The following is a 27,625-nucleotide window of genomic DNA, read 5'->3' on the forward strand; positions in this document are numbered from 1 at the left end:
GATAATGCCTTAATGATGTTAGATTCACAGAAAAAACCTAATCTTTACTTCGCTAGTCTTTTGTAATCCAGGGTACACGGGGATTTGCCCACTCAGCACTCTTCCTAGACCCTTTTATACATTTTATAGATGTCATCATATGTGAATAACCTGATAGTGATAACAGAAAGCCTCTTTTCTATGGTATTTTTCTGTGTTCCGATGCAACGTTGTCATGTGCTTCTGAGATGTGCGACACAAGGACAGGATTTAAATATTAGATAAGGACCAGGGAGGGGAGGGGGGTTGATATTTATTTGTGCTCAGCGCCCAGTGACCAGCATCCTGCTCTCAAGGATGAAAGTAAAACCAATGAGACACGAGGAGACATCCAAGTCACCGAGGAAGTAAAAATATGAGAATTAGAATTTGAAACATTGCCAAATTCCGCCTCGGACAGAAAAAAAAGAATCATTATTTATGCCGTGAAGAGTTTTTGGGTCTTGTCAATTAGCGGTGGTTAAAACCGAGCAGCTGGAATTGTACATGTTTGTTATTTAGGGCTATTCCACCAAATCGGTCAACGCTCTCAACAAAAAAAAAACTCAACTCAAGGCCTCGTTCACAATGCAGCTCAATTCCAGTTTTTTTTCCAGTTGAGCTTTTTTAATTGCATTTTTCGTGTATGGATATAAATCAGATTAATCCGATGCAACCAAAGTCTGAATGTTCAGGTTGCGTTCATTGTGAGGCATAAAGCTTATGAAGCAATCACAAAAATGTACACTACAGTTTGCTTCATAAAAAATATATATTTTACAGGTAATTTTTATCGTGAGTTTTACACAAGTCCCAATTTTTTTTGTCCGCCGAGAGAACAGACTTTCAGATTTTCCCTTTATACAACATGACATTTAGGGAGTGTTTTGATTAAAAATGGGATCCAATATCATTAAAAAGCCTATGAAATGAGCAAAGTAGGACCGCGTCAAAGAAAATGTTGCACTAGCGGCGTTAGACACGACAGAAAAACGTCTTTTCTCGCACATGCTTACAAGTTAGTCTTTTAACCATCAGAGGAATTGTTTTTTTTTTGTTTTTTTACATGTAATATTTCGTTGTGTAGCAATCTTGTCTTTTTTGTCACCTCTCCAACTATGAAGATAATCTCCTACACGCCACATTTGGAGTTCTATTCGGAAGTACTATTGGAGCAAAACAAAAAAAATCTATTTTATTCTGTGTGTGTGTGTGTGTGTGTAGATCCATGTGTGCAACAGGAAATTGGCCCTTGTGGGTGAATGTTGTCTGTGTTGGCCCTGCGATGAGGTGGCGACTTGTCCAGGGTGTACCTTACCTTCCGCCCGAGTGCAGCTGGAATAGGCTCCAGCACCCCCCGCGACCATGAGAGGGACAAGCGGTTAAAAATGGATGAATGACCACTACAGTATATGAAAAAATAAACACCAGCATACACAAAAACACATCAGCTGAATTGGTTTTAATTAGGGATGTCCGATAATGGCTTTTTGCCGATATCCGATATTCCGATATTGTCCAACTCTTTAATTACCGATACCGATATCAACCGATATATGCAGTCGTGGAATTAACACATTATTATGCCTAATTTGGACAACCAGGTATGGTGAAGATAAGGTACTTTTTTTTTTTAATTAATAAAATAAGATAAATAAATTAAAAACATTTTCTTGAATAAAAAAGAAAGTAAAACAATATAAAAACAGTTGCATAGAAACTAGTAATTAATGAAAATTAGTAAAATTAACTGTTAAAGGTTAGTACTATTAGTGGACCAGCAGCACGCACAATCATGTGTGCTTACAGACTGTATCCCTTGCAGATTGTATTGATATATATTGATATATAATGTAGGAACCAGAATATTAATAACAGAAAGAAACAACCCTTTTGTGTGAATGAGTGTAAATGGGGGAGGGAGATTTTTTGGGTTTGTGCACTAATTGTAAGTGTATCTTGTGTTTTTTGTGTTGATTTAATAAAAAATAAAAACCGATACCGATAATAATAAAATAAAGATACCGATAATTTCCGATATTACATTTTAACGCATTTATCGGCCGATATTATCGGACATCCCTAGTTTTAATCAACCCCTGAAAGGGGACCTCTTTTTGTAGACCTAGGATCTGGAAAATTCCAAATTAAACCATGGATGCATGGCAGAGATATTTATAAAACAATCTTGCCTTCCTTCATACTTCCGCCGTTTGGAATTTGCCCCATTTGACGTTTTTACTAGAGTCCGATAATATCGTTCTGCCGATATTATCGGCCGATAAATGCTTTAAAATGTAATATCAGAAATTATCGGTGTCGGTTTCAAAAAGTAAAATTTATGACTTTTTAGAACGCCGCTGTACGGAGTGGTACACGGACGTAGGGAGAAGTACAGAGCGCCAATAAACCTTAAAGGCACTGCCTTTGCGTGCCGGCCCAATCAAATAATATCTACGGCTTTTCACACACACAAGTGAATGCAATGCATACTTGGTTAACAGCCATACAGGTCACACTGAGGGTGGCCGTATAAACAACTTTAGTACTCAAAGCGCTTTGACACTACTTCCACATTTACCCATTCACACACAAATTCACACACTGATGGAGGGAGCTGCCATGCAAGGCGCTAACCAGCACCCATCAGGAGCAAGGGTGAAGTGTCTTGCTCAGGACACAACGGACATGACGAGGTTGGTAGAAAAGCGCTATACAAGTACAACCCATTATAACACTGTTACAAATATGCGCCACACTGTGAACCCACACCAAACAAGAATGACAAACACATTTTGGAGAACACCCGCACCGTAACACAACAGAACAAATACCCAGAACCCTTTGCAGCACTAACTCTTCCGGGACGCTACAATATACACCCCCTGCTACCCCCTAATCCCCCCCTCACTTTGTGACTTCAATAATAAATATGGCAGTGCCATGTTGGCATTTTTTTCCATAACTTGAGTTGATTTATTTTGGAAAACCTTGTTACATTGTTTAATGCATCCAGCAGGGCATCACAACAAAATTAGGCATAATAATGTGTTAATTCCACGACTGTATATATCAGTATCGGTTGATATCGGAATCGGTAATTAAGAGTTGGACAATATCGGTTATCGGCAAAAAAGCCATTATCGGACATCTCTAGTTTTTACCATTTGTGATGTCAGCGGATATCTCCATATATGGTAACGTTTTACCCAAAGAGCTTTGTGCGAGTCCGCCATTGTAGTCAATAAGTTCCTTCTTTGTTATTTGTTTGTCTGTGATAAGATTTGTTTGGGGGGAAAAAAATGTTAGATTTGTGTGTGTGTGTGGGTGATACTGAAAGGCCATACCAGGCTGATATTTATTTACTTGTAATTTCATGATCATTGAACAAGTTTGTCACGACAGGAGTGCCAAACAACAACTAAAAACAATGATTTAAATTGTTGATAAGGCAATATTTCAATTATAGATTGTCATATTTATAATAACCTGATCTTTACAGTCCGTCCATCCATCCATTTTCTACCGCTTGTCCCCCCCGGTGACCTGTGTGTTAATCTAGTCCAGATTTGAGAACTTTTAAGTAAATTTGTTTTGAAACTGGACCTGAATAATAGTGATCTACATGGTGAAAACGGGGTAGAATGTGACTTTATTACATTTTCACAAATAGATGAAAGCTTTCACTAACCAAACACTTTGTTGTACTGAATCTTTACACACCTATATTCATCTTTTTGTCATATTGTTGTTATTTTTGCCCTACACTAGTGACAAGTGATTCAAAGATTTTGACATTTCAAGTCAAAAGTATCAGTCTGATATCGACTACCAGTATCACCCACCATTTAAACATGGAAGCCTGCTTGACATTGCCAGGTGCTCGGCGCCTACTAGTGGTGAGTACGGGCAAACACGGACACACAGATTGTTTTAAGCACACACAAATCTAAACACGGACACACAAATTAGAACACGAACACGCGGATCTGATTACACACAGACACACAAATGTAAACACAGACACAAACTAGAACATGGACATGCGGATCTGATTACACAGATACACAAATGTAAACACAGACATACAAACTAAAACACGGACACGCAGATCTGATTACACACGGACACACAAATGTAAACACAGACACAAACTAGAACACGGACATGCGGCTCGGATTACACAGATACACAAATGTAAACATAGACACACAAACACAGACACGCGGATTTTATTACACATAGACACAGAAATGTAAACAGACACACAAACGGACACACAGATCTGATTACACACAGACACACAAACTAGAACACGGACACAGGGATCTGATTACACACCGACACACAATTGTAAACACAGACACACAAACTAGAACACGGACATGTGGATCTTATGACACACAGACACACACATGTAAGCACAGACACATAAACTAGAACACGGACATGTGGATCTTATGACACACAGACACACACATGTAAGCACAGACACATAAACTAGAACACGGACACGTGGATCTGATTTCACACAGACAAATGAAAACACAGACACACAAATGTAAACACAGACACACAAACTAGAACATGGACACGTGGATCTTATTACACACAGACACAAAAATGTAAACACAGACACACAAACTACAACATGGACACGCGGATCTGATTACACACAGACACACAAATGTAAACATGGACACACAAACTAGAACATCGACAAGTGGATATGTTTACACACAGACACACAAACGGACACACAGATCTTATTACACACAGACACACAAATGTAAGCACAGACACAAACTAGAACACAGGCACGCATATGTATTACAAACAGACCCAAAAATGTAAACACAGACACACAAACTACAACATGGACACGCGGATCTGATTACACACAGACACACAAACTAGAACACGGACACGTGGATCTGATTACACACAGACACACAAATGTAAACACAGGCACACCAACTAGAACACAGACACACGGCTCTGATTACACACAGACACACAAATGTAAACACAGACACATAAACTAGAACACGGACACGCGGATCTGATTACACACAGACACGCAAATGAAAACACAGGCACACAAATGTAATCACTTACACACAAACTAGAACATGGACACGCGAATGTTATTACACACAGACACACAAACTAGAAGACAGACACGCGGATCATATTACAGACAGACACACAAATGTAAACACAGACACACAAACTAGAACACGGACACGCGGCTCTTATTACAGACAGACACACAAATGTAAACACAGACACACAAACTAGAACACGGATACGCGGATATGAATACACACAGACACACAAATGTAAACACAGACACACCAACTAGAACACGGACATGCGGATCTGATTACACACAGACACACAAATGTAAACACAGACACATAAACTAGAACACGGACACGTGGATCTGATTACACACAAATGTAAACATGGACACACAAACTAGAACATCGACAAGTGGATCTTTTTACACACAGACACACAAACGGACACACAGATATGATTACACACAGACACACAAATGTAAATACAGACGCACAAACACGGACACGCGGATCTTATTACACACAGACACAGAAATGTAAACACAGACATACAAACGGACACAGATCTGATTACACACAGACACACAAACTAGAACACGAACACGCGGATCTGATTACACACAGACACACAAATGTAAACACAGACACACAAACTAGAACATGGACACGTGGATCTTATTACACACAGACACACAAATGTAAGCACAGACACAAACTAGAACACAGGCACGCATATGTATTACAAACAGACCCAAAAATGTAAACACAGACACACAAACTACAACATGGACACGCGGATCTGATTACACACAGACACACAAACTAGAACACGGACACGTGGATCTGATTACACACAGACACACAAATGTAAACACAGGCACACCAACTAGAACACAGACACACGGCTCTGATTACACACAGACACACAAATGTAAACACAGACACATAAACTAGAACACGGACACGCGGATCTGATTACACACAGACACGCAAATGAAAACACAGGCACACAAATGTAATCACGGACACACAAACTAGAACATGGACACGCGAATGTTATTACACACAGACACACAAACTAGAAGACAGACACGCGGATCATATTACAGACAGACACACAAATGTAAACACAGACACACAAACTAGAACACGGACACGCGGCTCTTATTACAGACAGACACACAAATGTAAACACAGACACACAAACTAGAACACGGATACGTGGATATGAATACACACAGACACACAAATGTAAACACAGACACACCAACTAGAACACGGACATGCGGATCTGATTACACACAGACACACAAATGTAAACACAGACACATAAACTAGAACACGGACACGTGGATCTGATTACACACAAATGTAAACATGGACACACAAACTAGAACATCGACAAGTGGATCTTTTTACACACAGACACACAAACGGACACACAGATATGATTACACACAGACACACAAATGTAAATACAGACGCACAAACACGGACACGCGGATCTTATTACACACAGACACAGATATGTAAACACAGACATACAAACGGACACAGATCTGATTACACACAGACACACAAACTAGAACACGAACACGCGGATCTGATTACACACAGACACACAAATGTAAACACAGACACACAAACTAGAACATGGACACGTGGATCTTATTACACACAGACACACAAATGTAAGCACAGACACAAACTAGAACACAGGCACGCATATGTATTACAAACAGACACAAAAATGTAAACACAGACACACAAACTACAACATGGACACGCGGATCTGATTACACACAGACACACAAACTAGAACACGGACACGCGGATCTGATTACACACAGACACACAAATGTAAACACAGGCACACCAACTAGAACACAGACACACGGCTCTGATTACACACAGACACACAAATGTAAACACAGACACATAAACTAGAACACAGACACGCGGATCTGATTACACACAGACACGCAAATGAAAACACAGGCACACAAATGTAATCACGGACACACAAACTAGAACATGGACACGCGAATGTTATTACACACAGACACACAAACTAGAAGACAGACACGCGGATCATATTACAGACAGACACACAAATGTAAACACAGACACACAAACTAGAACACGGACACGCGGCTCTTATTACAGACAGACACACAAATGTAAACACAGACACACAAACTAGAACACGGATACGCGGATATGAATACACACAGACACACAAATGTAAACACAGACACACCAACTAGAACACGGACATGCGGATCTGATTACACACAGACACACAAATGTAAACACAGACACATAAACTAGAACACGGACACGTGGATCTGATTACACACAGACACACAAATGAAAACACAGAGACACAAATGTAAACACGGACACACAAACTAGAAGACGGACACACGGATCTTATTACAGACAGACACACAAATGTAAACACAGACACACAAACTGGAACACAGGCACGCGGATCTAATTACACACAGACACACAAATGTAAACACAGACACATAAACTTCAACACGGACACGCGGATATGAATACACACAGACACACAAATGTAAACACAGACACACAAATGTAAACACGGACACAAACTACAACATGGATACGCGGATGTAATTACAGTCAGACACACAAATGTAAACACAGGCACACAAACTACAACACAGGCACGCAGATCTTATTACACACAGACACAAATGTAAACACAGACACATAAACTACAACACGGATACGCGGATCTGATTACACACAGACACACAAATGTAAACACAGACACACAAAATAGAACACGGACATGCGGATCTGATTACACAGACACACAAATGTAAACACGGACACACAAACTGGAACATGGACACGTGGATCTTTTTACACACAGACACACAAATGTAAACACAGACACACAGATCTGATTACACACAGACACACAAATGTAAACATAGACATACAAACACGGACACGCGGATTTTATTACACACAGACACCGAAATGTAAACACAGACACACAAACGGACACACAGATCTGATTACACACAGACACACAAACTAGAACACAGACACGCGGCTCTTATTACAGACAGACACACAAATGTAAACACAGACACAAACTACAACATGGACACGTGGATCTGATTACACACAGACACACAAATGAAAACACAGACACACAAATGTAAACACAGACACACAAACTACAACATGGACACGCGGATGTTATAATAAAGTACTTTCTATTCTATTCTATTACACACAGACACACAAACTAGCACACGGACACGCGGATCTTATTACACACAGACACACAAACTACAACACAGGCACGTGGGTCTTATTACACACAGACACACAAATGTAAACACACACACATAAACTACAACACGGATACACGGATATGATTACACACAGACACACAAATGTAAACAAAGACACACAAACTACAACACAGGCACACAGGTCTTATTACACACAGACACACAAATGTAAACACACACATAAACTACAACACAGGCACGCGGGTCTTATTACACACAGACACACAAATGTAAACACAGACACACAAACTACAACACAGGCACGCGGGTCTTATTACACACAGACACACAAATGTAAACACAGACACATAAACTACAACACTGATACACATAAATGATTACACACAGACACACAAATGTAAACACAGACGCACAAACTACAACACAGGCACGCGGGTCTTATTACACACAGACACACAAATGTAAACACAGACACATAAACTACAACACGGATACACATAAATGATTACACACAGACACACAAATGTAAACACAGACGCACAAACTACAACACAGGCACGCGGGTCTTATTACACACAGACACACAAATGCAAACACCGACACATAAACTACAACACGGACACGCGGATATGATTACACACAGACACACAAATGTATACACAAACACACAAACTAGAACACGGACACGTGGCTCTTATTACAGACAGACACACAAATGTAAACACAGATACACAAACTACAACAAAGGAACGCGGGTCTTATTACACACAGACACACAAATGTAAACACAGACACATAAACTACAACACGTATACGCGGATATGATTACACACAGACACACAAATGTAAACACAGACACACAAACTACAACACAGGCACGCGGGTCTTATTACACACAGACACACAAATGTAAACACAGACAGATAAACTACAACACGGATACGCGGATATGATTACACACAGTCACACAAATGTAAACACAGACACACAAACTAGAACACGGACACGTGGATATGATTACACACAGACACACAAATGTAAACACAGACACACAAACTAGAACACGGACACGTGGATATGATTACACACAGACACACAAATGTAAACACAGACACACAAACTAGAACACGGACACACTGATCTTATTACAGACAGACTCACAAATGTAAACACAGACACACAAACTACAACACAGGCACGCGGGTCTTATTACACACAGACACACAAATGTAAACACAGACACATAAACTACAACACGGATACGCAGATATGATTACACACAGACACACAAATGTAAACACAGACATACAAACTAGAACACGGACACGCTGATCTTATTACAGACAGACTCACAAATGTAAACACAGACACACAAACTACAACACAGGCACACGGGTCTTATTACACACAGACACACAAATGTAAACACAGACACATAAACTACAACACGGATACGCAGATATGATTACACACAGACACACAAATGTAAACACAGACACACAAACTACAACACAGGCACGCGGGTCTTATTACACACAGACACACAAATGTAAACACAGACACATAAACTACAACACGGACACGCGGATATGATTACACACAGACACACAAACTAGAACACGGACACGCGGATCTTATTACAGACAGACTCACAAATGTAAACACAGACACACAAACTACAACACAGGCACGCGGGTCTTATTACACTCAGACACACAAATGTAAACACAGACACATAAACTACAACACGGATACGCGGATATGATTACACACACACACACACAAATGTAAACACAGACACACAAACTAGAACACGGACACGTGGATATGATTACATACAGACACAAAAATGTAAACACAGACACACAAACTAGAACACGGACACGCGGCTCTTATTACAGACAGACACACAAATGTAAACACAGACACACAAACTACAACACAGGCACGCGGGTCTTATTACACACAGACACACAAATGTAAACACAGACACATAAACTACAACACGGATACGCGGATATGATTACACACAGACACACAAATGTAAACACAGGCACACAAACTACAACACAGGCACGCGAATCTGATTACACACAGACACACAAATGTAAACACAGACTCACAAACTAGAACACGGACACGCTGATCTTATTACAGACAGACTCACAAATGTAAACACAGACACACAAACAACAACACAGGCACGTGGGTCTTATTACACACAGACACACAAATGTAAACACAGACACATAAACTACAACACGGACACGCGGATATGATTACACACAGACACACAAATGTAAACACAGACACACAAACTACAACACGGACACGCGGATCTTATTACAGACAGACACACAAATGTAAACACAGACACACAAACTACAACACAGGCACGCGGATCTTATTACACACAGACACACAAATGTAAACACAGACACATCAACTACAACACGGCTACGCGGATATGATTACACACAGACACACAAATGTAAACACAGACACACCAACTAGAACACGGACACACGGCTCTGATTACACACAGACACACAAATGTAAACACAGATACATAAACTAGAACACAGGCACGCAGATGTATTACAAACAGACACAAAAATGTAAACACGGACACACAAACTACAACATGGACACGCGGATCTGATTACACACAGACACACAAATGTAAACACAGAAACACAAACTAGAGCATAGACAAATTGATCTTTTTACACAGACACACAAATGTAAACACAGACACACAAACGAACACACAGATCTGATTACACACAGACACACAAATGTAAACATAGACACACAAACACGGACACGCGGATTTTATTACACACACACAGAAATGTAAACACAGACACAAACAGACACAAAGATCTCATTACACACAGACACACAAATGTAAACACAGACACAATCTAGAACACGGACACGCGGATCTGATTACACACAGACACACAAATGTAAACACAGATACACAAACTAGAACACGGACACGCAGATCTGATTACACACAGACACACAAATGTAAACATGGACACACAAACTAGAACATGGACACGCGGATCTTATTACACACAGACACACAAATGTAAGCACAGACACAAAAACTAGAACACAGGCACGCGGATTTATTACAAACAGACACAAAAATGTAAACACAGTCACACAAACTAGAACACGGACACGTGGATCTGATTACACACAGACACACAAATGTAAACACAGACACAAACTACAACACGGCTACGCGTATATGATTACACACAGACACACAAATGTAAACACAGACACACAAACTTGAACACGGACACGTGGATATGATTACACACAGACACACAAATGTAGACACAGACACACAAGCTAGAACACGGACACGCGGATCTGATTACACCCAGACACACACACACAGATACGCATTTGCCAAGTGTTTTGCTCCAATAGTATGTGTTTAGTGGAAGCTACCAGTCTCTATTGTAGCATTGACTGAAGGAGAATTGTGTCAAGTATGGTCAAAACAAACACGAAGTCTACAATTTTGAAGTGTGTGTTTATGGAATTGTGACATTAGACAATGTCCGCAGGAAGGAAGGGAGGCGAAGGATGTATTTTTCTTTCCCATGTTGCACTGGGGCACGGTGGGCCCACGTCGTAAACCATTATGAGTTGTACATTTTTGTTTTCAATGCCGTAACCAAGATGTTCTGAATGTCGTAGTGTGTATCTTAAGTGTTCCAACATTAGAGCACCTGTCTCACAACGAGGTATGACGGAGCGCACGTCACTCTTTGGAAATCATAATTGCACAAAAACGCAGTGAGCTGATGAAATACGAAGTTATTGCTCTGCATGATTTGAAATGCATCGTTCCCCGAGGAGAGAAGAAAATGAATGAAACGAGCACTTAAACGGAAGGAGGTTGTCATTGTACAGTGTATTTGCTTGAGAGAATTGATCAACGAGGAATTTGAGCATATTCAGATTAAATCCCTGTAAAGTATTTTGATATTTTTGTGTGTAAAGTTAAACGGATGGATGAATACAGGTTTTTGTCAATAAATGTATTTTACTGATTTGTTTTACTTTGTCTCGCGTTTCTTGAATGATTTTGAAGTGAAAGGAGAAACGTGCCGTTTCTGGGGGCAATAACGTACGGTGGCCCACAGGGACAAATGTGTCCGAACAGGAATGATTCAAAAACTAATCATTGTTATGGTTTTACTAAGGGGACATGACGACACAGACACCAGGGGGAAATGTAGCTCTATGTATTTATTATATATAGTCACCATATATATATAATAATCAAACAATAATAATATAAACTAAGGAAATGGAGTGTGAACTACTATCCCCGTTTCCATATGAGTTGGGAAATTGTGTTAGATGTAAATATAAACGGAATATAATGATTTGCAAATCCTTTTCAACCCATATTCAATTGAATGCACTACAAAGACAACATATTTGATGTTCAAACTCATAAACTTCATTTTTTTTTTGCAAATAATAATCAACTTAGAATTTCATGGCTGCAACACGTGCCAAAGTAGTTGGGAAAGGGCATGTTCACCACTGTGTTACATCACCTTTTCTTTTAACAACACTCAGTAAACGTTTGGGAACTGAGGAGACACATCTTTTAAGCTTCTCAGGTGGAATTCTTTCCCATTCTTGCTTGATGTACAGCTTAAGTTGTTCAACAGTCCGGGGGTCTCCGTTGTGGTATTTTAGGCTTCATAATGCGCCACACATTTTCAATGGGAGACAGGTCTGGACTAAAGGTAGGCCAGTCTAGTACCCGCACTCTTTTACTATGAAGCCACGTTGATGTAACACGTGGCTTGGCATTGTCTTGCTGAAATAAGCAGGGGCGTCCATTAAACGTTGCTTGGATGGCAACATATGTTGCTCCAAAACCTGTATGTACCTTTCAGCATTAATGGCGCCTTCACAGATGTGTAAGTTACCCATGTCTTGGGCACTAATACAGCCCCATACCATCACAGATGCTGGCTTTTCAACTTTGCGCCTATAACAATGTGGATGGTTCTTTTCCTCTTTGGTCCGGAGGACACGACGTTCACAGTTTCCAAAAACAATTTGAAATGTGGACTCGTCAGACCACAGAACACTTTTCCACTTTGTATCAGTCCATCTTAGATGAGCTCAGGCCCAGCGAAGCCGACGGCGTTTCTGGGTGTTGTTGATAAACGGTTTTCGCCTTGCATAGGAGAGTTTTAACTTGCACTTACAGATGTAGCGACCAACTGTAGTTACTGACAGTGGGTTTCTGAAGTGTTCCTGAGCCCATGTGGTGATATCGTTTACACACTGATGTCGCTTGTTGATGCAGTACAGCCTGGGGGATCGAAGGTCACGGGCTTAGCTGCTTACGTGCAGTGATTTCTCCAGATTCTCTGAACCCTTTGATGATATTACGGACCGTAGATGGTGAAATCCCTAAATTCCTTCCAATAGCTGGTTGAGAAAGGTTTTTCTTAAACTGTTCAACAATTTGCTCACGCATTTGTTGACAAAGTGGTGACCCTCGCCCCATCCTTGTTTGTGAATGACTGAGCATTTCATAGAATCTACTTTTATACCCAATCATGGCACCCACCTGTTCCCAATTTGCCTGTTCACCTGTGGGATGTTCCAAATAAGTGTTTGATGAGCATTCCTCAACTTTATCAGTATTTATTGCCACCTTTCCCAACTTCTTTGTCACGTGTTGCTGGCATCAAATTCTAAAGTTAATGATTATTTGCAAAAAAAATGTTTTTATCAGTTTGAACATCAAATATGTTGTCTTTGTTGCATATTCAATTGAATATGAGTTGAAAATGATTTGCAAATCATTGTATTCCGTTTATATTTACATCTAACACAATTTCCCAACTCATATGGAAACGGGGTTTGTAGATCCAAAAGGGTATGTGGTGTGTGGCTATGTGTGTGATTAGCTGTAGTGTGTGTTACCTAGTGTTGTGTTGGGCGAGAGGAGGGACAAGGCAGATGATCCAGGGCGAGAGAGAGGCGTCGAGAGATCCGTGTCCAAGTGGAAGGTCGAGATCGAAGAGGCAGTCCGGGAAGCAGGGGAACGACAACGAGGAATGACAAGACACACAGCAACGTCAACACGTGAACGTAGGTTGTACGCCAACAGAAGATTATATTCCGGCGCGGGATGGCAGGTTGTGCCGGCTTATGAAGGCAGCTCCCTCATCACGGGCAGGTGCGCGGATTGCAGATTGTCTGCAGGCGCGAGGAGGCACGCCCGCAGCAGAGAGAGAGCGCCTGTGGGCGTGGCCTGCGGTGCGCTCGTGAGGACGCAAAGATGGCCGTGACAATCATATTAATAATAATAATGAACAAAGGTGACGGGAAAATGCTGCAATCACACAAACGCTGCAAGATGTCTTATTTCTCTTAAAGTGCTAGCTGTGTTTGGAGCTTTATTATCGCGTATTTATAAATTATACTGATTTAGGGTGAATGAAAAAGGCTTTCTGCGAAGGAAAAACTGCATATTTTTGTAAAGAAAAAAGGCAAAAATGGGTGGATTTTCCCTCATATTAATCTTCAGGTATTACAAATTCAACAAACATGGCAGTGTTCATTATGGATGTGTATTTTAAAGATGGTTAAGTACTTCAATAAATGTAAACTGTGTACATAGTTCCTCAGAGCACGAATTTCGACAGTGTAGTTTGGTCACAAATCGATTATTTTTGTTGCGACTTACCAGAAATGATGATCGCAATATTTCTTCTTCTGTTGACACCTTTTTACCATACTTGCCAACCCTCCCGGATTTTCCGGGAGACTCCCGAAATGCAGCGCCTCTCCCGAGAACCTCCCGGGACAAATTTTCTCCTGAAAATCTCCCGAAATTCAGGCGGAGCTGGAGGCCACGCCCCCTCCAGCTCCATGCGGACCTGAGTCCGCTTTCCCACAATATAAACAGCGAACTCGAGGGCGAGTTTGTGGTTTCTTATGTGGGTTTATTGTTAGGCAGTTTCATTAATGTCCTCCCAGCGCGGTAACAACACACAACAACAGCAGTCACGTTTTTGTCTACCGTAAAGCAGTTCGTCTGCCGTAAACAGCAATGTTGTGACACTCTTAAACAGGACAATACTGCCATCTATAACATCAATAACGTGTTACTACTCTTTTTTTTTTTTTTTTTTTTATATTTCACAACCTACATAAATACTAGACCAGATATATGGAAGTAGAATTGTCTCACATCAACTTATATATACTATATCAATATGATATTAATACATATGCATATATTAATAAGTATACAAATACCGCTCTGGCTGCAGTGCCCTCTGCTGGTTGTTCAGGGGAGTGTGTAACTCCACATTCAAGTCACACGTCACATTTATTTGTGCATCTGGTTTGTGGGAGGAATGTCTCATCGACACAAAAGCAAAAAAAAGCGATCTAAGCAAATCCCTTTTAGAAATGTATAGAAGTTACTCAAAATAAATAAACAACCCAACCAAAAAATGCAGCAGCTCAATTAAAAAACTGTATTTAAGCCACATTCTTTTCTTTTTTTTTTAGTACTGAACTCTTAACCCTCATTTGTAAAAAATAATATGCTTATTATACAAACAGTATTTGTACACCTTTAACACAGATTTTTATACTGTCTTCAGGGATTCAGTTTTTTTGGTGGTACTCGAAACCTTTCTGGGTACCTGCGAAAGGGTGTTCAGCATGGTTGGAAAAATAGTGACAGAGAATAGAACAAGGATGGACAATTCAACCCTTAACTCAACAATGAGTAGATGAGTGTTATGTGTGTGTATATGTGTAAGTAAATGAACACTGAAATTCAAGTATTTCTTTTATTTATATATATATATGTATATATATATTATATATATATATATATATATTATATATCTATATATATATAGATATATAATATATATATATAATAAAATAAATATATATATATAGCTAGAATTCACTGAAAGTCAAGTATTTCTTATATGAATATATATATATATATATATATATATATATATATATATATTTATATATATATATATATATATATGAAATACTTGACTTGGTGAATTCTAGCTGTAAATATACTCCTCCCCTCTTAGCCCCGCCCCCAATCACGCCCCCAAGCCCCCCCCCCCTTTTTGGAAAGAAAAAAAACTATATTTTTGAATTTACGGTAACATTTTCGCAATCCATCTTTAGAGTGGTTTCGACCAATAAACACGTTTGTAATCTGTGGATTGCTGGCGCTTGTGATTGTTTAAGATTGCGAGTCTGGTTACGATTTGGTCAATATTTGAAACGCTGGAGATTAATACTAAAGAGTCGGTCTTTATTGGGCAATACCTGACTAAAGTATAAATGAATAAATACAAGAATGAATAAATAAATGATTAAATGTGTGAATAAATAGATAAAAACTGGTAAATAAATGGGTGTGGAGGGAGAGTGTGATCAGCGCCAACGCAGGAGCAAAGGTCACCGCCTCTGTCGATGGTGTTGAGGGCGGAGCACCATCGGATGGGGGCGGGGCATGTGCGGACGGCAAGACACAGCTGGCAGGTGATTACATTCCACAGGTGGTGCGTGGTAATCTAATCATCTGTTGTCTTTAACAGTGAGCGGCCGGGAGCAGGGAGGGAGAGAGGATACGGACGTGACTGAAAGGTCACGTTCTACTGGAGAGAAAGACTTTGTTAAAACAATTGTTCATTAAAACCTTGTTAAAAACCTGCACGCTTGGCTCTTGTGCCGTGTCTACAGTGGAGCTGCTCGGAAGCGACTTCCACAATGGGACATAAACAAGCGGTAGAAAATGGATGGATAAAATAATTACATTAAATACATTTTGTAGCTCCTTTCGATACACGGCAACACAGGAAAGTTCTTTTTCGTAAAACGGGCGTTTATTCTTGCTGTACAGAAGCCGTGACAATTTAGGAAATACACTACATCAGACTACGATTTCACGTCAATAAACACAAATAAAATAAATTCAATTGCAAAAAGTACAATACCTCGTTGAAAAGAGGTTCTAACGAAGACTTGCTTGACGTTTTGCACAAATCAATGAAATAAACTAAAAAATCTTTCAAATATGTATTTACACAAAACCACACATACCAAAAGGGGAGAGAAAAAATAAATAAAAATAATAAAATAAAAAAACCTATACAATACAATACACTATATTTCCAAAGGTATTTGGCCACCCATCCAAATTATGAGAATCAGGTGTCCTAATCACTTGGTATAAAATCAAGCACTTAGGCACGGAGACTGTTTCTACAAACATTTGTGAAAGAATGGGCCGCTCTCAGTGATTTCCAGCGTGGAACTGTCACAGGATGCTACCTATGCAACAAATCCAGTCGTGAAATTTCCTCGCTCCTAAATATTCCAAAGTCAACTTTATTATAAGAAAAGTGAAGGGTTGGGGAACAACAGCAACTCAGCCACAAAGTGGTAGGCCACGTAAACTGACAGCGAGGGGTCAGTAAATTGCATAGTGCAAAGACTTTCTGCACAGTCAGTTGCTACAGAGCTCCAAACTTCATGAAACCTTCCAGTTAGCCCACATACAGTATGCAGTGAGCTTCATGGAATGGGTTTCCGTGGCCGAGCAGCTGCATCTAAGCCATACATCACCAAGTCCAATGCAAAGCGTGGGATGCAGTGGTGTAAAGCACGTCCCCACTGGACTCTAGAGCAGTGGAGACGCCTTCTCTGGAGTGATGAATCACATTTTTCCATTTGGCAATCTGATGGACGAGTCTGGGTTTGGAGGTTGCCAGGAGAATGCTACATTTTGGACTGCATTTGGTGGAGGAGGAATTATGGTGTGGGGTTGGTTTTTCAGGAGTTGGGCTTGACCCTTTAGTTCCAGTGAAAGGAACCTTGAATGCTCCAGGATACCAAAACATTTTGGACAATTCCATGGGATGGCACTTCAAGTTGATATGTGAGTAAAGGCCTTGCTACATTCTTTATTGTTTCCCCCTTCCCTAAAATTGCATTTAAACTCCATCTCCTACCTAGACTGTACAATTTGTCCCTTAGTGTCTTCCTCTGTGACCTGTACTTCCTGCACTCCATCAGCACCTGCTGCACATATTCAACCACCCCACATACCTCACATTGGTCTGTTGCCACGTTGCCTAATAAGTATATTGTTGCCCTCAGTCCTGTGTGTCCTAACCCAGAGGTGTGGACTCGAGTCACATGACTTGGACTCGAGTCAGACTCGAGTCATGAATTTGATGACTTTAGACTCGACTTGACAAAATGTAAAAAGACTTGCAACTCGACTTAGACTTTAACATCAATGACTTGTGACTTCACTTGGACTTGAGCCTTTTGAATTGACATGACTTGACATGACTTGCTACTTTCCCCAAAACCCAAAGATGAAAAAGTTATTCGGGAGCGCTCCGTATTTTTCATTGTGTACTTGTCTATCAGCGTTGCGTGTGTCAGCTGGTGTGGTCTCAGTACAACAGCCAATCAAATTAGATCTACTTTGTTTTCATCACACAGCATTCATCCAATCAAATTGCAGGACAACCAACGAAGAAGACATGTCCAAACCACACGCCAGTGAACAAAAATGATACCTAAAATAATTTTGTTTGGGTATAAAAATTACGAGGTGGTCAACACAAAACGGTTTGCAGTATGCAACACATGCGGTTCGAAAATTACTGATGGAGAGGCAACAACTTCCAACTTCGTCCGGCATTTGAAGTTGCACAAAGAACGGTAAGTTTTGAATGTAAGATAACGTTTATTGGCTAAGTAACGTGACTTTTATTTGCTGTGTAGTTAAATCAGTGAGGCTGTAAACTCACTGCTAACGTTATAACGTTATTGCAAACACGGGAATCTGTTGCAGTTCACTACCTTATTCATACTTTTTGTTCAGTGATTTTTTTTAAGCAGGGTTACGTTAGTCAATATATCACACGTAACGTTAGACGGCGGTCAGCAGCACCGCGTATTTTAGCCACCTAAAAAAAGACAAAAATAGTCAAATAAAGGTCAGTTAAAATGTATACTATATTATGAATATGTGTACCGTTTTAGCTAGCTTTCTGACATACTGTTGGTTGTTTACCTCAGTGGTCCCCAACCACCGGGCCGTGGCCCGGTACTGGTCCGTGGATCGATTGGTATCGGGCCGCACAAGAAATAATTTTTTTTTTTTTTCTTTTTTTAATTAAATCAACATAAAAAACACAAGATACACTTACAAGTAGTGCACCAACCCAAAACAACTCTCCCCCCCTTTTGTTCTGGGCATTGAACATGAAGACTCCTCCTTCACTGTTCCAAGTGGCCATGAGAGTCTTGGCAGTGCCTGCCTCCAGTGCTCCAGTGGAGCGAGTTTTCAGCCATGGTGGCATCATACTACGCCCCCATCGTGCACAAATGACTGACAGACTCTTGGCTAATTTGGTCTTTTGCAAATGCAATGCAGCATAGGGCCCTGACATATAAAAAGTACAACTTTTTTGTTATGTTCACGTATACGTCATGTTTTTTCAATGTTAACACTTTTGTACAAATAAGTACATTTGCACTTTATTTTTCAATGTGTTTGTTCTGTAAAGGAATGAGTTAATGTTTAAAATGACTGGTTAATAGTGCTATTATAAAGTGCAATGTCAGCACAATTTTCTTTCCTGCAATTTAAAATGCACTTGTTTTAATAAATAAATACAGCGTTTGAAAAGCATACACAATCTGTGTTAATATATTAGTCTGTGGTTAAAAGGACTTGAAAGGACTCGAAACTCAAAATGCAGGACTTAGGACTTGACTTGAGACTTTCCAGTCTTGACTTTGGACTTGACTCGGGGCTTGCCTGTCTTGACTCGGGACTTGAGGGCAAAGACTTGAGACTTACTTGTGACTTGCAAAACAATGACTTGGTCCCACCTCTGTCCTAACCTAAGTGGAGTATACACCACATCCTCTCTCCTACACTTTCCTCTATATTCTTCCCCTTTAATAGATTCACAACACTCGGTCCGCCTTGCAACGCAATCAACACAATACATCTACATTCTCCTCAGGAAATTTTACAACCACACATTTTGTAAAAATATATTTTATAACTCTGCATTATGAACGTATTTATTAATATTTACTTATGATATATATTTAAAGCATGCAAACTCTCTTGTAATGTTTACTGCTTAAACCTTTATTGTGAAAGTTTGTATCCTTATTGCTGTAACAAGATTAGTGATGGGATCGGCAGTTCTTTTGACTGTACTGAATCACTAGAATCAGTTCCTTAAATTGATTCGTTCAAAAAATTTGTTCACCGAATCTCCTCCGCGACACAGTCAGTTCTCTGTGTCAGTAGGTTCGCGAGTCCTGTTGTTAAATATGTTTTATTGCACTGAAATGAAAATAAGAAATAAATAAAAGTGGGAAATAAAAAAAATAGTTATAGCCTACTAAAATGCTTGCAATCAACAGTTAAATAAATAGGCCTCGTTTGTTTAGTGCAAAACAAATATTAAATTAAGAAACCCTTAACAAATGCCAACATAAAAACTAAATGTTCTGTAGCAAAGAAAATGTAAACTTAAATATGCAAAAAAAAAAAAAAAACCTTCAAAATAAAACAAATAAATTAAGAGCCAGAAATGCCAACATAAAAACTAAATGTTCTGTAGCCTACGTTTAAAAATATAACAAAGAAAATATTAACTTAAATGTGCAAACAAAAAGAAAATAAATAGGCTACCTTAAATAAAACAAAACAAATATTAAACCAAGTGCCAGAAAAGCCAACATTAAAACTAAAATTTCTGTAGCTTACATTTATCCATCCATCCATTTCCTACCGCCAATATAAAAATGGAAATATCAACTTAAATATTCAATAAAAAAGAAAATAAATAGCTTAAATAATATAAAAATCAAGATAAATAATAGCCTATGTAACAAACAGTTCAGGGTGTCCGAAGTTACCGGAGTGTTAGGTAAGGAGAAGGAGTTTTATCCCTCCAGAGTTGCCGTAGGGCTGTGACGTAAGAGGTCTATAAGTGTGGAGATGACATTAAAGAAGTGGTGGAGACCGGCCGGACCTGCTCTCATGACTCCCATTTATTATTTTATTATTATATTGTATCAGCAGAGGTGGGACCAAGTCATTGTTTTGCAAGTCACAAGTAAGTCTCAAGTCTTTGCCCTCAAGTCCGAGTCAAGTCCCGAGTCAAGACAGGCAAGCCCCGAGTCAAGTCCAAAGTCAAGACTGGAAAGTCTCAAGTCAAGTCCTAAGTCCTGCATTTTGAGTTTCGAGTCCTTTCAAGTCCTTTTAACCACAGACTAATATATTAACACAGATTGTGTATGCTTTTCAAACGCTGTATTTATTTATTAAAACAAGTGCATTTTAAATTGCAGGAAAGAAAATTGTGCTGACATTGCACTTTATAATAGCACTATTAACGAGTCATTTTAAACATTAACTCATTCCTTTACAGAACAAACACATTGAAAAATAAAGTGCAAATGTACTTATTTGTACAAAAGTGTTAACATTGAAAAAACATGACATATACGTGAACATAACAAAAAAGTTGTACTTTTTATATGTCAGGGCCCTATGCTGCATTGCATTTGCAAAAGACCAAATTAGCCAAGAGTCTGTCAGTCATTTGTGCACGATGGGGGCGTAGTATGATGCCACCATGGCTGAAAACTCGCTCCACTGGAGCACTGGAGGCAGGCACTGCCAAGACTCTCATGGCCACTCGGAACAGTGAAGGAAGAGTCTTCATGTTCAATGCCCAGAACAAAAGGGGGGAGAGAGTTGTTTTGGGTTGGTGCACTACTTGTAAGTGTATCTTGTGTTTTTTATGTTGATTTAATAAAAAAATAAATAATAATAATAATAATTTCTTGTGCGGCCCGATACCAATCGATCCACGGACCAGTACCGGGCCGCGGCCCGGTGGTTGGGGACCACTGAGGTAAACAACCAACAGTATGTCAGAAAGCTAGCTAAAACGGTACACATATTCATAATATAGTATACATTTTAACTGACCTTTATTTTACTATTTTTGTCTTTTTTTAGGTGGCTAAAATACGCGGTGCTGCTGACCGCCGTCTAACGTTACGTGTGATATATTGACTAACGTAACCCTGCTTAAAAAAAATCACTGAACAAAAAGTATGAATAAGGTAGTGAACTGCAACAGATTCCCGTGTTTGCAATAACGTTATAACGTTAGCAGTGAGTTTACAGCCTCACTGATTTAACTACACAGCAAATAAAAGTCACGTTACTTAGCCAATAAACGTTATCTTACATTCAAAACTTACCGTTCTTTGTGCAACTTCAAATGCCGGACGAAGTTGGAAGTTGTTGCCTCTCCATCAGTAATTTTCGAACCGCATGTGTTGCATACTGCAAACCGTTTTGTGTTGACCACCTCGTAATTTTTATACCCAAACAAAATTATTTTAGGTATCATTTTTTGTTCACTGGCGTGCAGTTTGGACATGTCTTCTTCGTTGGTTGTCCTGCAATTTGATTGGATGAATGCTGTGTGATGAAAACAAAGTAGATCTAATTTGATTGGCTGTTGTACTGAGACCACACCAGCTGACACACGCAACGCTGATAGACAAGTACACAATGAAAAATACGGAGCGCTCCCGAATAACTTTTTCATCTTTGGGTTTTGGGGAAAGTAGCAAGTCATGTCAAGTCATGTCAATTCAAAAGGCTCAAGTCCAAGTGAAGTCACAAGTCATTGATGTTAAAGTCTAAGTCGAGTTGCAAGTCTTTTTACATTTTGTCAAGTCGAGTCTAAAGTCATCAAATTCATGACTCGAGTCTGACTCGAGTCCAAGTCATGTGACTCGAGTCCACACCTCTGTGTATCAGTACATGGAATATGCGAACCCAGAACGCTCGGTTACATTGGTGGCAGCGGTGGGATTTTAACCGCTGTGTAAAAAAAAGAAAAAAGAAAGAAAGAAAAAAAAAAGATGAAAGTGTTACACGGGACTCGTGAGTTTCCAGTTAGCTGCTAAGCTTCCTGGCTATTTTGCGGACACGTGGTGTGGTGACGAGGACCCTTTTAAGCCCGGCGGGGCGCTGTTTGACGGACACTCACACGGCGTGAGTGTCGGAAATGGACTTGGCCGCTCCCTTCACCGGCGACAGGAGCCGGAGTTTCTCAGCTGGACAGAGACAGTTGGTGGACCGCTTTGGGGCCAGCCTATCGGCGCGTGTGCGTTCTCCGGGGGAGAACTTGGGGATGTTTGCTATGGACGTTGGCCGGCTGGTTACGGAGGCGTTCTTGGCAATCTTACTACTGGCCCTTTCATGCTGAAGGACATCCGATTGTGGTGTGAGCAGTGCGGAGCGTGTCGGGCCCGCCGGTCCCTTGGGGTCCCCGTGGGTGGGTCCCAGATTTGTCGCCCCTCCAGAGGGTGGCCATGGACATTCTGGAGTTGCCCATAAGTCCCCGTGGGCGGGTCCCAGAATTGTTGCCGTCCTTCCAGAGGGTAACCATGGACATTTTGGAGTGGCCCAGAAGTTCCCATGGGGTGGTCCCAGGTTTGTCGGCCCCTCAGGAGGGTGGTCATGGACATTCTGGAGTGGCCCGTAAGTCCCATGGGGGGGTCCCAGGGTGGTTGCCCCCTTCCAGAGACTCTGCCAGCACCACTAGATTGTACTTTATTGATTCCTTCACTGCCTATAACCCCAAGTCTGAGGGCATGATGGCGCGTCACAATCGGACTATCTCGCAGGGGTTGACTGGGGCGACCTCCTGCGCACAATTGAACTATCTCGCAGGGGGCGATTGGAGCGACCTCCTTCGCATCTGCAAGTTTTTGCATGTTTTGAGGGGCCAGTGTGCTAGCCTATGTAATACTGTGTGGATCAGTTAAAATATTGTTGATTTGTTGTGTGCATTAAGATTGTGAAGTTTTTTTTTTCTTCTCTGCTCTATTTCCCCTTGTTTGTTACCTACCGTATTTTCCGCACTATAAGGCGCACCGGATTATTAGCCGCACCTTCTATGAATTACATATTTCATAATTTTGTCCACCAATAAGCCGCCCCGGACTATAAGCCGCGCCTACGCTGCGCTAAAGTGAATGTCAAAAAAACGCTGCGCTAAAGTGAATGTCAAAAAAACAGTCAGATAGTTCAGTCAAACTTTAATAATATATTGAAAACCAGCGTTCTAACAACTCTGTCCCAAAATGTACACAAATGTGCAATCACAAACATAGTAAAATTCAAAATGGTGTAGAGCAATAGTAACATAATGTTGCTCGAACGTTAATGTCACAACACACAAAATAAACATAGCGCTCACCTTCTGAAGTTATTCTTCATTCGTAAATCCTTCGAATTCTTCGTCTTCGGTGTCCGAATTGAAAAGTTGCGCAAGCGTGGTATCCAAAATGGCCGGTTCCGTCTCGTCGAAGTCATCGGGAGTCAGTGTCGCTGTTGTTCTGTGAATCCTGCCTTCCGGAAAGCTCGGACCACAGTTGTGACCGAAATATCTGCCCAGGCATTTACGATCCACTGGCAAATGTTGGCGTATGTCGTCCGGAGCTGTCTGCCCGTCTTAGTGAAGGTGTGTTCGCCTTCGGAGCTGTGTGAAAAAAGCCACCCGGCCTCTTCGCGTAAACTTCCCTTAACCACTCGCTCATCTTTTCTTCATCCATCCATCCCTTCGAGTTAGCTTTTATGATGACGCCGGCTGGAAAGGTCTCTTTTGGCAAGGTCTTCCTTTTGAATATCACCATGGGTGGAAGTTAGCATGGCAAGCTAGAACCACAGTGAAGGATGACTTCTCATTCCCTGTGGTGCGAATATTCACCGTACGTGCTCCCGTTCCACAGTGCGGTTCACAGGAATATCAGTTGCTGTGAAATACGGTAGTAATCCGTGTGCGGATGGAGAGATTGCGTCTTTTTATGAACCGGATCCTTGTCCTTTGTAGGAGCCATTTTGTGGTCTTTACAGATGTAAACAGGAAATGAAACGTACGGTGATATCCGCGCGTTTTTTCTTCTTCTTCCGGGGGCGGGTGGTTGCTTAAAGCGCTTCCTGTTCTATGGGGGCGGGTGCTTTCCTTGGCGGTTGCTTGCGTAGAAGAAGAAGCGCTTCCTGTTCTACCGGGAAAAAAGATGGCGGCTGTTTACCGAAGTTGCGAGATCGAAACTTTATGAAAATTAATCGTAATAAAGCGCACCGGGTTATAAGGCGCACTGTTAGCTTTTGAGAAAATTTGTGGTTTTTAGGTGCGCCTTATAGTGCGGTAAATACGGTAATACTGTGTGGATCAGTTAAAATATTGTTGATTTGTTGTGTGCATTAAGATTGTGAAGTTTTTTTTTTCTTCTCTGCTCTATTTCCCCTTGTTTGTTACCTATTTTGTTTGTGACGAAACGGGGACGTTTCTAATTGAGGGGGGCGACGTATGTAACAAACAGTTCAGGGTGTCCCAAGTTACCGGAGTGTTAGGTAAGGAGAAGAAGTTTTATCCCTCCAGAGTTGCCGTAGGGCTGTGACGTAAGAGGTCTATAAGTGTGGAGATGACATTAAAGAAGTGGTGGAGACCGGACCTGCTCTCATGACTCCCATTTATTATTTTATTATTATATTGTATCAGTACATGGAATATGCGAACCCAGAACGCTCGGTTACACCTATGTATATGTACATACATTAGTTATTATTTTTATTTTAAATCTTCTCAAACAGCCTGCCCTACACTTTACCCCCCGCCCCTCCCCCTCGCGTCGCTGCTGCTCAGCCTTGCCCTGCACTGACTTTCTTTCTGTCTCCTCTACTCTCATAACTTTATGTGTTGAGATAATGTGTGTGTTTGTTTTCATGTGGCTTGAGTCAACATTAGCCGTTAGCTTGGAGAATGAATGGAGAACGGATGCCAATGGCATGAAACATACCCCCGCGACCCCAAAGGGAATAAGCGGTAGAAAATGGATGGATGGATGGAGGGAGGAGAATCACTCGCGGCATTGGGGCAAGCAGAGCAGAGAGCGAGAGCGTTGTCGTTCACTGAGTGATTCATGTCGTTAATCTGCGGTGAACGAATCGTTCGCTCAGTCCCTCCCCCCCGCCCCCATGATGAGTAGCTGGCTGCGTCGTTCGCCGACGTCGAGGGTTCAGTGAGTCACAGAATGCGCCAGTTCCACTCATACCGGCATGGTCGCGGCGGAGCTCAACTGAACTGAGAAAGGAACGAATCAGTTCATGAAGTGATTCGGTTCAGTACGTTCACTCAAAAGATTCGTTCTTTCGAACGAATCGTTCGCGAACGACACAACATTAAACAAGATGTATTGCGCTTCACTAACCGGAAGTAGAGGGAAATGCCGGTGTCCGACGAAGAGGTAAAATAAATAAACGGAACTCCGGGGCTAAACTGAGAAGTAAAGAGTTTTCTACGTCCAGTTATTATCCAGATTAGTCTATAATACTTCTCGTGTATAGCTAATCACAACATGGTGTCAGAGTGTAAGTAAAAAGACGACGGACCCGCGAGAAAATGAAAAAGGCAGGGAAACGTCAACAATAAAGGTTTAAGCAGTAAACATTACATCTCTCAGCAACAGCGACACTTTTTTTCCATATTTGTTTATTCATTTATTTAATCCAACCTTTATTTCTAAATGTATTCATTTCCACATTTATCTATGTCCCATTTATTCAGTTTTGAACGATTCATGCAGGCATGAATGAGGTGGCGACTTGTCCAGGGTGTACCCTGCCTTCCGCCCGATTGTAGCTGAGATAGGCTCCAGCGCCCCCCGCGACCCCAATGGGAATAAGCGGTAGAAAATGGATGGATGGATGGATGCAGGCATGTAATATTTATTTGGCTCGGGTGTTAGAGCGGCCGTGCCAGCAACTTGAGGTTTTCAGGTTCCATCCTACTCCCATCCGTTGTGTCTTTGGGCAATACATTGACTGTCAGAAAGTGTTTCAGTCTTATCTTATTCAGACGCAGTTTTGAGATGTTAGATTTCCTGTGCTCTTAATTTGGCGATCTATTCTGAGACGTCATTTCCTGTTTGTAGCGTTTCTGCGTAATATGGGCTCTTGGGTGATTGTGTAAACAACATTGTGTGCGTTCCTGACTAAAATGTTAGTATACGTCGAAT

The 27,625-nt window shown here is 40.8% G+C and overlaps 1 protein-coding gene across 3 annotated transcripts in view; it reads left to right on the forward strand.

Moving 5' to 3' along the window:
* The window catches only part of LOC133617265 (protein AF-17-like), a 116,913-nt gene extending 105,359 nt beyond the window's left edge, over nt 1–11,554 (forward strand). For 2 of the 3 annotated variants that reach the window (XM_061977152.2, XM_061977153.2), the window contains exon 20: nt 1–11,554. This exon is cut by the window's left edge and continues 817 nt beyond it. The gene's annotated coding sequence lies outside the window, so the exon portion shown is untranslated. The other variant, XR_012050908.1, reaches the window with a different exon arrangement.
* The last annotated feature ends 16,071 nt before the right edge of the window (nt 11,555–27,625 follow it).

This window comes from Nerophis lumbriciformis, linkage group LG16, assembly GCF_033978685.3.
Source record: "Nerophis lumbriciformis linkage group LG16, RoL_Nlum_v2.1, whole genome shotgun sequence".
Lineage (NCBI taxonomy): Eukaryota > Metazoa > Chordata > Actinopteri > Syngnathiformes > Syngnathidae > Nerophis > Nerophis lumbriciformis.